Source organism: Daucus carota, chromosome 4 (assembly GCF_001625215.2).
Source record: "Daucus carota subsp. sativus chromosome 4, DH1 v3.0, whole genome shotgun sequence".
NCBI lineage: Eukaryota > Viridiplantae > Streptophyta > Magnoliopsida > Apiales > Apiaceae > Daucus > Daucus carota.
The window spans coordinates 8944277-8958062 of record NC_030384.2 but is presented as its reverse complement, the minus strand read 5'-3'; the positions used below and the strand labels follow the sequence as shown (position 1 = coordinate 8958062).

General features: G+C 36.7%; 1 non-coding gene across 1 annotated transcript; it reads right to left on the bottom strand.

Annotated features, from left to right (window-relative positions):
* Nucleotides 1-13295: 13295 nt before the first annotated feature.
* On the bottom strand, nt 13296-13402 carry LOC135152531 (small nucleolar RNA R71). The gene has a single exon (XR_010291706.1). It is a non-coding gene; the product is annotated as a small nucleolar RNA R71 (small nucleolar RNA).
* Nucleotides 13403-13786: the final 384 nt, after the last annotated feature.

The following is a 13786-nucleotide window of genomic DNA, read 5'->3' as shown; positions in this document are numbered from 1 at the left end:
ACCATTTCAGCTTTTGCGGCGATGTTCATTTTATCTTCCTCTTCGTGAGTATATTCAACTCACTTTCTTTTCGTATATGACATCATCAATAATTTTGGTTGGAATGATAATACCATCCTCTATAGTCATCCAAACTTTGACACCTTTAGATCTAACATAGATGCGGAATCTCGTTTTCCATATGTTTCAAAGCTGGTGCCATCAAATAGAGGTGGTCGAGAGCTAGATAGACCTTCGCCGCAATCGATGGTATTTAGATAAGCCATTTAGGATCATGTTTCTTGTGCCTGTAAATCTGAAAATCACTTAAACAAACACGTTAAACAACATTACTCTGATACCAATTGTTAGGTCTGATAAAGGCGTAAATTAAGCTAGAAAGCGGTTGAAAAGCTTAATGTCCAATTTAAAAATTATAAATGCCTTTAAAAAAATATTTTCCAGGTTTTAAATATTTTTACCGAGTTGTTAAGCAGTTATATGTGCAAAAATGTAAGACTAGACAAGTAAATACTACACGTTCGATTTTATCTTAGTTCACGATGGCGCAACCTCTAATAGATTCGCTCACCCTTAGTCCAGTCCCCGAAATCCTCTCCAGATTCGAGATTTTTCACTATAAGAAATATGTACTCCTTATAGCTAGCGGAGAAGCTTTTACAATCTAAACTTACAAATGTTTATCTTGCTTCGTAACTACCCGTTACAACTTCACAATAATTGTAAAACCTCTACATGACTTATCTTAGAACGTATTACTTCTGCAAAGTCAGTGTAGTTACTTGGTGTAGTCTTTCGATTCCCAAGCTCTTGCGGGTCTTGGATCTTAGGTCTAAGATCTTGAATCTTTTCCTTTCTTCACAGTGTGAAGACGACTAACTCCCCGTTAGTTCGTCTAGGGCTTGGGTCTTAGAACAAGAATCACCTCATTTCACTTCACCTCACTGCAAAAGTTAGAACACAATATCTACGACAAACAAACAGTTATGGAAGATATGGTTTGAACTAGTAGGTTATAGTACTAGTTCGTAAATGACAATAATATCCAAGTTATAAATATTATAGTCAAGTAAAATTACTCTAAGGATGATTAATTAGGAGTAATTAAATAATCCGTTTCAGTTAAGCAAATTATGCTCAATGCTTCACAAATATTCATTCCTTTTAATTCAAATGTTTAATCAGGAAATACTTAGATTACAAAACTCTGTTTAGAGATATAGATGAGATCTCAGAGATTGTAAAATTATCCTTTCTTTAGATTCTTCAGAGTTTAGCCAAGATAACAACAATAAAGTTGCTAAACTTTGTCTTTTGAAGCTAAAGTGAATAAAAGATCTTTTGACCGTATATATCTTTCCCACACAACACGAAGGTGATAGATGGAAGAACGATGATGCCTTTATCACAAATATCTTGTGGAGATAAATTACTTTTTGAATCTTTGTTTAAAACTTTTGACTCTATATAGAGATCGAGTACATTCACGGATGTTCGTTTCTTTGTTCTCTTTAACAGAAAATGATATATCTTTGACATCTTGAACGAATCCGGATCTTTTGTTCTTGTTTAAAGAACCTTGTAGAAGAACTTGTAAAGTTTAAGAAAGTTTAAGCACAAAGTTCTAAAACAAATATGGTTGGTAAGACACAAATAAGAAGCTAAAAAATACCACTTTGAGAAAATACCCGGAAAAGTTCGCCGCAAAATTTCGCCTGAGGTTCGGCTGGATTTCGGCACTTGGACAAACTTGGGAACCCTTAAGGAGGTCGTAAACTGGCGGTGAATGATTTTGGTTGGTGTGAGAGAGCTTATATATCAAAACCTTGTATATATGGCTATATATCTTGATAGAGAAGGTTTTGGAGAAGAAGTATTTTACAGAGAGTGTATAGCCTTAAATACTTTAACACTTCTTGAAATTCTCAACACTTTAATGATTATTAGCTTGGTATAAATGGGTTCAGGAAGGGTTGTATTCATAGGCAAAGTTGGGGTGGAAAAAGAAATGAAAAATAAAGAAAATTGAATAAATTCAAATTAAAGTAGGCCTGTCCCCCCATTTGTCTCCTTGTCCCCCGAAATCATAAAGTCGCTCTATATAAGAGTTGATCTGCATCTTGTGACAAAAATCTCAGCATCCAAATGTTCTAGAAGAGTGGCACACATTACGAGATTACGGTTAAAAACCGTTACTTTAAATAATATGATTTTTTGAACATTCGAAATAAATTCTCGAAAATTTATGACAAATCATTGAATATTGGAAAATCAAGGTCTGGAAAGTTTGGTCAATTTTGGTCAAAATTGACTTTGTCAAACATACAGTCAAACCAGAAATCAAACCATTGGTAGTGGTTTCCAGACAAAAGTTTTCAGAAATTTACGAAAATTTTACTATACACCAAAAATATTATTCAAATAATCTATCTCAAGTTTCAAGTCATTCTAGCAAGTAGAAGTATTTTATTTGTATTAGAATGATTAAAACCGGTTCCCGGGTTTAAATAAAATACGATTAGCCTTTTGTAGTTTGAACAGGACTTTGGATAATACTTTGAATCGAGTAAGCACTATCAAATATATTTCCTTGAATATTAAATAATTTTAGGTTTGAAGGAAATATTTTGAGAAATTAAAATAATTTATTCCTTAGAATAATAAATTGTGTAATTTGGAATGAATTACTTTATGAGTACAAGACTTGGATAATAATACCTCCACACATGCATGTCTTGACTAAGCATGTCGAAGTCGGAAAAAGGAACATATAACTCATTTTCGATGATGAAATTTTTCATTAACAACAAAAAATTAGGAGTTCCATTCACACTTTGAAGCTGAAGGAGTCTAAGAGGGTAAAGAAAGAAGTGAATATAAACTAACTTCTCCGAGAAAGCATAACGGTTGTAGAGAAACATTCGAATAGCTAAGTCAATGCTCACGTGAGATCCAAGTTCAACTATTCAGCTTATATATAAAAATATTTTCAAGAGAAATTTCAGAGTGTGAAAATAGTTAGGGCATCTAGAGTTGGAAGATTTGCATGGTGCCGTGGTTTCCTATATCACATTGACTTTTCACGTTGCTCAGAAGCAAGCAGACAAAGAATCTTATAAGTTCAAACTGAGCATCCACTGTGCAACCCTCCATTTAACCTCAAACAACAGAGGATATGCAAGCAGATATTGACAAAAAGGTAAATTGTTACTTCATGAAAATCACAAAAATATACATCCTCACGCAGAAGATACAACTATAAGATAGCTTGTTGTTGGACATGACAAACTGCGAAAGCTTGACATCCTTATCAATATCAGCATCTTCACGCACTATAAAAGAAGATTTCTTCCAAGCTAATGCGGGTGAAAAATTATAGAAGTTGATCGTTTGAAAGTAAGCTAAAAGAACACTTCCTTCCAGTTTAGGTGCTAAAACTCGAAACCTGATGTTAAAGTTTGTTCACAGTAGATACAGGTCAAACTACATGTAGAGTCATTCATGTCTCGTGTGGAATCATTACTACAAAGAAGATTCATAAAGTACATTAATACTAATGACAATAAAGGATCTGTCAATTAAACTACAAAATTATTGAAATCAAAACACCGTCTCTCCTGCAATAAGAAAGGATACAGATACTCCTCTATAAATCGATTGAAAGACACTTGTCAGAGTGAAGATTCAAAACAACAATCCAAATATCAACATTATTAATTTAAAAGGACTATGATGCTATATCTATCAAGATTATAGAGGTAGATGTACAACGACCACTGCTAATATTTATAATTTTTAAACCAAATCTTTTAGAAGGGTATCGCGAATAGATCAAGCAAGCAAGCTTAACTATAAATTATAATTGAGCTCCTGAGTCCCGACACAAGACTTTCTCAAGCACATACCCGCAGGAGAAACAAGTCCCTGCCCATTATCTCCTCTCCAAGACATTGGATTTCCAACTTTATAACCTACAGTAACTATAGCAAAGAAAATTAGTACACGGTCCATGAACTCATATAAGCTGTAATTAATATTTCAAAAGAAACTTGCAACACCAAATCATGAATATTTTGCCTCTTTATGCTCAATAGTTTGACCTAGTGGAAGAATGACTTGACCCCATAGTTCCCCTCCCGAGATCCTGGTAAGCTGTCAGGACTAACTTTAATGGCTACAGCAAAATATGAATCAATATTATTGTTTGCCAATTGCGACCTGTGTTCTCGGAGAAACCTAAGGAGAATTGCCTCATAACGAAGGACAGTGAACTATAACAATATCAAACAAAAATTTCCAAGGAAAAATTGCAATTTGTAATTAATTTATATTAAGTATACTTTGCCAATAATATCAATCTTATAAGATCAATAATCTCATAAGCACATTTATTTAAATTATAAAAGTAAAAGTTCATCATAATGATTATTATATAAATGGAATAATTGAAGATAGTCAATAAATATATCAAACAAAACAGATGATAAACTAAATTAAGCAGTAACAAACATAAAATTACATATGGAAAGATAAAATTATCAAACCTTTTCACCAGGACAAATCATCGAGCACTTTATCTGCTGAAAACCTATGACATAATGTAATTAACCGTTAATCAAAGTGTGTTAAAAATAAAAGTGAATATAGAAACATAAAATTATCAAACCTTATATCCGGGACAAATCATCGAACACTTTATCTACTAAAACCCCGTGATAGAATGTAATAGAATGATCTTTTGGCGCTTTCATCCTGCTAAAAGGAGAGAACACAATATTAATAAATAGTCTCTGATCACCAAAACACAAAAGCTATGAAAGAATTGAAAATTATACATGCAATGACCATCAATGCAATAACAAATCATTTAATTTCAAATTTACATACATTCGACATTCTCCGAAAATAAAGGATTGGCCAGAAATTTGTTTCATTCTTAGCTAAACTACTCAGCAGAGTGTTAACATAAACAGGTAATAAGCATTAGTCTAAACTACAATTTGAAATTTGAAATTTTTGTTGTAAAAAAACAAAAAAGTACAGGAGGATGACGTACAGCAACCGGCGATGCGTATTCTTCTCGAGGAAGCTTGGTTTCGTTTTGAATCCAGTGTACAGGGCAAGCTTTCAGGAGTAATAGTCAATCTTAGTTTTTACAACTCCCTCCGTCCCATTTTATATGACCCTTATTCTTTTTTGAGATGGACCAAAAAGAATGAAATTATTATATCTACTATTTTTGAACTTTTCATTATTACACCCACTACCTCTCAATTTCATACTCTCTTTTTATTAAATAAACACTATCATACCCACTACTTTCTTCCACTATCTCAAATTTATTATTAATATTGATAGATTCCCCACTTTATCCACTTTTCAATTATATTTATTACTTTTTTTATCTCCGTGAAAATCAAATCTACTCGCATAAAATAGGACGGAGGGAGTATATAACTATATTTGTATTACCGTGGGTGGATGTGTGGAAAGGTAGTATTGCTGAAATTTGGTAGAAGCCATGTGCACGGGTAACTTGTCAGCAACATAAGCTATCAGAAGGAGTGGCATGAACTGTAATTTAAATGAATTTGAAGGGTGATATCCAAGCGGCTGAAAGTTACTATGCAGAAAAGGCAACAGAAACTACTATGTACTATATACATAGATACATATAGAAAAAAAGATGTAATTGAACTCAGTGTAATGGTGTTTCTCTCTCTAGAATTCATTTCATCAAACTTGTCCAGCAAGATTACACAAAACATAATATATGTAAAAATGTTCAGCTCACAGAGCCATCAACTGACTAACTGAATGTAACAGAAATGTATATAAAATGACTATAATATCCATAGTGACAGCTCAGCTAGTTATAGATGAGTTCCAGCTCAGCTCCAACTTAGCAGCTTAGTCAATACTCCCCCTCAAGCTTGGTGTGCAGCAGACTTGACACCAAGCTTGGTTACCAATGATTTGTGCTGAGCTGCAGACAACTGTTTTGTGAAGACATCTGCAACCTGAGAATAGGTAGGCACATACTGAGTTATTATGTCACCAGAATTCACTTTATCCCTCACATAGTGACAATCGATTTCAACATGCTTGGTTCGTTCATGAAGCACAGGGTTGGCAGCTATTGCCAGAGCTGCGTGATTATCACATTTCAACACAGTAGGAGGTAAATCATTGAGTCCCATATCCTGAAGCAGAGTACTTAACCAAGTAACTTCACAGCATGCCAATGTCATAGAACGATATTCAGCTTCAGCACTGGACCTGGACACGACATGTTGCTTCTTTGTCTTCCAGGACACAGGTGAATCACCAAGCATAATGCAATACCCTGAGGTTGACCTCCTGGAGAACTCACAGCTGGCCCAGTCAGAATCACAGAAGGCTGTCAGTTGAGCAGCTGATGTAGTAGCCAATAATACACCTTGACCTGGATTTCCAGCTAAGTATCTCAGCAGTTTCTTTGCTGCCAACAAATGCTCAGTAGTTGGTGCTTGCATAAACTGAGTCAAAACATGCACTGAGTCACTACAAGAAAATTGTTAATAGACATCATAGGTCAGACATCGGTCAGATTTGCCGCCGATGTTAAAAATGTTTTTAACATCACCCCTTCCAGAGGCGATGTCTTTAGCATTTTAAGACATCAATTAAATTTAAACCGATGTCTAAAATATTATTAAAAAATTTCAAAACACACGGGCCATCCCTCTCTCCCCTCCTTAGTCAAAAAAACCCCGCCTTAAAACCAAATATTCCCCCGCCTTAGAACATTTTAGGCTTCCCTCCTTCTCTTCAGACATATTTAACATAAAATTAAAATCAAAAATCTAAACTAATAACTAAAATAACACTCAGGAAAGGTTTTGATGTCTATGTGGAAAAATACATGGCTCCTTATATGTTTAATATCATGTAGTAAGACTAATTTGATTATAAACTAATTTACCTATCAACATGTTTTGTAAATAATGGCTGCATGGACATCATCAAAAATGTTAAAAGATGTCTAAACCTCACTTTGACATCACACTCAGGAAAGGTTTTGATGTCTATGTGGAAAAATACATGGCTCCTTATATGTTTAATATCATGTAGTAAGACTAATTTGATTATAAACTCATTTACCTCTCAACATGTTTTGTAAATAATGGTTGCATGGACATCATGAAAAATGGTAAGGGTGATGTCTAAATATATTTCAGACATCGGTTTTTGACCGATGTCTATATATAGACATCACCGACAAAGACAAATCCCCATGCAAAAATGCATTTGTAACATCCATTTGTACTGTGTACCAGTGTTGAATAGCTGCAACTGCCAATAATGTTCTAACAGTTGTCATTTTTGCCACAGGAGCAAAAGTCTCCCCATAGTCAACACCAGCCTGTTGTTTGCATCCCAGAATCACCAATCTACTTTTAAACCTGTCTATTGTCCCATCTGACTTGTACTTTGTCTTGTATAACCATTGACAACCAATGGCATGTTTTCCTGGAGGAAGTACTGTGATCTCCCATGTTCCATTTCTTTCTAAAGCATCCAACTCACAATTCATGGCCTCCACCCAGTGTTGACACCTAACAGCCTGTTTAAATGAAGTAGGATCCACATTTGTTGTTACAGCAGTTAGAAAACAGGAGAAGCCAGGTGTAATTGGTTGGTCCACTATTGAAGAGGCTTCAGTCATAACAGAATTTGCAGTGTAGTCTGCCAGCCAATTTGGTGGTTTTCTGGTTCTTGTGGACACTCTAGGCTGCTGTAATACTGTAGGATCAGGTTCACCAGTTGAGTGATGAGTATAACTGTTGTTGATGTCTTCTGTCATTATCAATTCATCATCAGCATAATTCACAGGCTGATGAACAAGTACTGGTACAGGTTCCATAAATTTGTATGTAGAATTGACATTCAAAGGAAACACAGATTCTTTGAAAGTAACATCCCTAGATATTATTTCAGAATTGTCAGTCAGATCCAACAATCTATAGCCTTTCTTGCCTGGTGGATATCCAATAAAGACACAAGGAGTGGCTCTCTTGTCAAATTTGTCTGATGAGTGTAAATTAGTTGAAGCAAAAGACAGACATCCAAAAGCCTTTAATTCACTATAATCTGGCACCTCCTCATGTAATTTCTCATAAGGTGACATGTTACCAAGAACAGAAGAAGGCAACCTGTTTATCAGATATACAGCTGTCAACACACATTCACCCCAATTTTTTATAGGTAATCCAGATTGAAATTTAAGAGCTCTTGCCATTTCCAAAATGTATCTATGCCTGCGTTCTACTCTTGCGTTCTGCTGAGGCTTGTATACACATGAAGTTTGATGTATAATACCATTCAGAGCATAGAACAATTTACAATTGACATCCTGAAATTCCAAAGCATTGTCTGTTCTCAGCACCTTAATAGTGTCCTTGAAGTGATTATCTGCATAGATATTGAAGCCTTTCAAGCATGTCAAGAAGTCTGATTTGTGCTGCAACAAGTATACCCAAGTCATTCTACTATAATCATCAACCAGAGTGAGAAAGAAATTATACTTGTTCCTGGTCTTGACTTTGTATGGGCCCCATATATCAGCATGAATTAAAGCAAAAGCCTTCTCAGCATGAGAATTACTCAAAGTAAATGGTAATTTTGTGAATCTGGCCATTGGACAAGTCAAGCAGATGTGATCTGGCTCATATTGTACAACAGATTTCAATTGAGGAATCAATCTGATTTTTGCCTCTGGTGCATGTCCCAATCTGTTATGCCACACTGTAAATGAATCTGTGCCATGGACTACAGTACCATTATTACAACTGCTATCTGTGCTTTCATCACTCAGATAGTACAGACCATGTCTAAGCACACCTGTTCCCTTCACTACTTGAGTATTGCTGTCCAGTATCAAGCATTTTTCTGGTACAAACACAATTGAGCAAGCATTGTCTTAAGCAGGCTTATGGATTGAAATCAGATTGTGATTGAAAGTAGGAACAAACAACACTCCTAGTAATTTCAAGCCATTTTGCAGAATGAGATCACCAATGTGAGAAATTGTTGCTACATCTCCTGTAGGCAATTTGATATTGTACTGTGCTGGTGCAATTGTGATATTTGACAAAAGAGTCAAGTCTGATGTCATATGATCTGTGGCACCAGAATCAACAATCCATTCCTTGGCATTTGTTGAGTTCTGAGTTACATTATTGCACCACTTTGACATCAAGACCATTCCAGAAAATGGACTGTCCTCCTCAACAGACTGATTACTTGTAGGTAACATTTTGAGTAACTGCTCTAGTTGCCTTGCAGTGATCATAACATTGTCTCCACCACTGGAATCTTGAGTTTCACAGCACTGAGCAACATTAGCCATTTTACCTCCACCTTTGTTCTGTTGCCATTTGCCAGGTGGAAATCCAGATTTCTGAGACATATTCTTCTTTTTTTATTATGCCACTTAGGATATCCTACAACACTCCAGCAATCATCATTGGTATGACCTTGTTTTCCACATACTGTACAAGTTTTAGCAACAACAGGACTAGCTTTACTGTACATTGCTGCTATGCTTGATTCAGCCAATTTTAGGGCATCTCTCTGTGATTCCTCTTGTTGAATCACAGAACAGGCTACTTCTACAGTTGGAAGAGGATTCAACATCAAGATCTGACTCCGGTGATTATTATACACTTCATCCAATCCATTCAAGAAATGAAATAATCTAGATTCTTGTTTCTGAGTTTCTAAAGCAGACAAAAACCTAGCTACTTCATCAGTCAAGTTTGTAATCACAGGCAGAGCTGTCATTGCATCAATCTCCTCCCAAATTGAACTCATAGATGTGAAGTATTCCACTAAACTAGAGCCATTTTGTTTAACACTAAACAGATCTTTACTAAGTTTATACTTGCGAGATCCATTAGTGAGTTGAAATCGTTGCTCCAACAATTTCCAAACAACAGAAGCAAAATCAACAAACAGTATTGATTGCTTAATAGAATCAGAAATGTTGTTGTGTAACCAGGAGATTACCAGGTTGTTACATGTGTCCCACTGTTCACCATCAGTGACATAAGTCAAGCTGCGAGTAACAGTTCCAGTCACAAACCCTAACTTCCGCTTTGAAGCTAATTGAATCTCCATGGATCGCCTCCAGGTCCTGTAATCATCTGAGCCTTGTAATTTCGATACAACAATCGATGTCGGTCCATCACTCGGATGTAGAAATAGTGGATTCTGCATATCCGCAAACGTAAACCGAGTTCCAGCCATTATTGCTTCAGATTTACAGCTCCTTCACGATATAGTAATTTCAAGATATGATGCTTAGTCTACAAGAGAAAAACAGAGAAAGAATTCTTGATCACAGCTCTGATACCATATAGAAAAATGAAGATGTGATTGAACTCAGTGTAATGGTGTTTCTCTCTCTAGAATTCATTTCATCAAACTTGTCCAGCAAGATTACACAAAACAGAATATATGTAAAAATGTTCAGCTCACAGAGCCATCAACTGACTAACTGAATGTAACAGAAATGTATATAAAATGACTAAAACATCCATAGTGACAGCTCAGCTAGTTATAGCTGAGTTCCAGCTCAGCTCCAGCTTAGCAGCTTAGTCAATAATACACAGGGGCCGTTTGGCCGGGTTTAAAAGAAGTGATTTATTAATTACGGTTTTTCTATGGTGTGCCCATGGGCACACAATAAGCACCAACTCCTATGAGTTTGGTGCATTTTTATTGGTCACCTAATCATAAGTAAAGATGGCCCCCCTGCATTTACATCAAGTCCACCAATCAAAATCCACCAAAACCATCAATTTTAGTGTATAATGTGTGCCCATGGGCACACACTAGACAAACCCTATTAATTAAAGTAAAGAAGTGGATTATAAGTGAGAAGTTGGGTTAGGTTTATAAATTATTAAAAGTGTTTGGATACCATAACCTTTTTGCTGCAAAGAAGTTGTGGATTTGAAAATAAGCTCCATTTCCAAGCTTCTACTTCCAGCTTTTTCTAGCCCAAAAGAAGCACTTCTTTGTTTCAGCCAAACAGGTTTAAGCCCGCTGCTTTTATAAATAAGCCGAGAAGTGGTGTGTTGATAAGTGGTATTTATACACACTTATAGGCCTTCATTTCCACTTAAATTGGTTGGTTGTACTTAAGTGTTTAGTGTCTTTTGATGTGTTTTTAGTGTTTTTCTGTGCAGGTCACGAATTGAGGTGATGAAGCGAGTTTCTATCATTTTAGGTTGTTTTTGGTGCATTATTTGCAAGAATAGAGAAATGTGGATTCATCACGACTTGGGATTTTGTGGGTACATCTTCTACAAACCCTCACGAGAACACACTCGTCCACTAGAGCTATCTAGGGGTTTAAAGGGCTTGTTGCATATGCTAAATGCAACCGTGATCACCTACGGAAGTGGTACTAGAGCGAGGAAGGGCATGCACGCGAGAACGAGCTAAAAACGAAGAAACAGGCTGCCAGTGGCAGACAGTAGCGCGCCCGCGCTAGTTCTTAGCGCGCCCGCGCTACATTAAAGCCAGCTAGCGCGCCTGCGCTTGTTTAGCGCGGCCGCGCCCAGCAGAAGTGTTCCGGGCCGATTTTTGGAGCTTTTCTGAGGGATTTTAGCAGTGTTCGAGGCCCGGTTCACTTGGTCAATGTATTTATTTTCTCATGTGTAAAACCCTAGCCTCGAAAAAGAAGAAGAAGAAGAAGAAGAAGAAAGAAGAAAAAAGAAGAAGAAGAAGAAGTAGTAGATAGAGAACAATATTATAGTTTTAGTTATCTCGTGTAATCAAGCACATTATCAGTTTTGTAGTGGATCGTTCTTCGCGAGGAAGTGACAGTTTCGAGCGAGATCGTGAACATCAATTCTGTAACGTTGTGTTCTTTATTATTAATTCTAGCATCTATATTCCGTTTAAGTCTCGTATTGTATTTATCATGTTTTCATTAGAACCCATGATGTCGATTAGTTCGATTATGAACTAACCGCCTTCATGGGATTCTAATGGATTTATCGATGTAGTCTAGTAACGAGATTGTTTGATTGATTATGTGACGTACGTTGATTTCTTTGCATGAGCCGTGCTTATTCTTCTTAGGAGCGTAGCTAACTTCTAAGTTGTTTGTTAATTCTTTCTGAAGCGAGAGTGGATGATTGAATTTAGAACTATGCCATGTAAACATAGGATTATGTGAATGAAGCATAATTTGTGATAGACTTGAACTATTTTTATCACCCTGTGTAATCACGATAGACGACCTGTTATTAAACCTCTCTGCTTACACTACCGCTATAGAGATATAGGGTCTGAGCTTTGTTGGTGTCCATGAGATTTCTGTCTTAATTGTGGATTTTGATTGGTATGATATGTGTGCAACGAGAGTTGGCATGTATTACTTTCGTGTTGTCTGATTAGGATCAACAGTCACATGTTAATCAGTAATTTCAATTCTAGATGAATTCGATAATGAAGTTAGAATTCCATGTGTTTTCCTATTCTGATTTTGATTAGTAAATTTAGTTAGTAGTATAAAAGAACCCATTCTTGTTAATTGTCTTAGCAGTGAAAATTACTCATACATTGTTGCATAGGTGCGTATTCTTTAATTCACCAGTCTCTGTGGGATCGAACTTAATATATTACTTGTGATCACGTGCACTTGCGTGTAGATTTTTGCGAACAAGTTTTTGGCGCCGCTGCCGGGGACTCGGTGTTAATTAATTAGTTTATGTACTTGTCATCAGTGTGCATTAAAATTCACTGACTAGGATTCTATTCTTTTCTCACTTTTCTTCTTTTCTTTATTTCAGGTACTTGAGTGACGTGTACGCGAACACGTTCTCAGGCCCGTAAAGAAGCATTGGCAAAAGCAGAAACAATAGTGAGTGCTACAATGGTTGATCAACCACCAGTTGTGAATGATACTAAGGCTCTTAAGGCTTTCTCTGAGCCTAAAATCAATGACATTCAGTCGAGCATTATCAGGCCAGCAATTCAGGCCACCACTTTCGAGATCAAACCGAGCACTATTCGGATGGTACAGAACTCAGTGCAGTTTGGGGGTTCTCCGACAGAGGATCCTAATATGCATATTCGGGATTTCATTGAGATCTGCTCAGAAATTGAGGCTGTTCCCATTTTCTCTAAGGGATAAAGCTAAGGGATGGTTGCATTCTCTTCCTGCAGGATCTATTACGACATGGGAGGATCTGGCTCAGAAATTTCTTACTAAGTTCTTCCCTATGGCCAAAACAGCTGCAATCAGGAATGCTATCACTCAATTCTCTCAGTTGTCGGGTGAAACTTTATGTGAAGCTTGGGAACGCTACAAGGAGATGCTTCGAAAGTGCCCACATCATGGGATGCCTGATTGGATGGTGATAAATTGTTTTTACAATGGGTTGGGTCCTCAATCGAGGCCAATGCTCGATGCTGCATCAGGTGGAGCTCTATGGGCTAAGAGCTATGATGAGGCTTATGAGTTGATCGAGATGATGGCCGCGAATGAATATCAGAATCCTACTCAGCGTCTTCATCAGGGCAAGGTAGCAGGGATTCTGGATGTTGATGTTACTTCAGCTATAGCTGCTCAGCTTAAGGCTCTTACTATGAAGGTGGATTCTTTGGCAAATCTAGGAAATCAGCAGCCACCTTCAGTCTGCGAGCTCTGTGCTGGAGCACATTCTTCGGATCAGTGTGCTATATCTAGCGTATCCGCTCAGTTTGTGAGCAACTTCCAGAGGTCTCA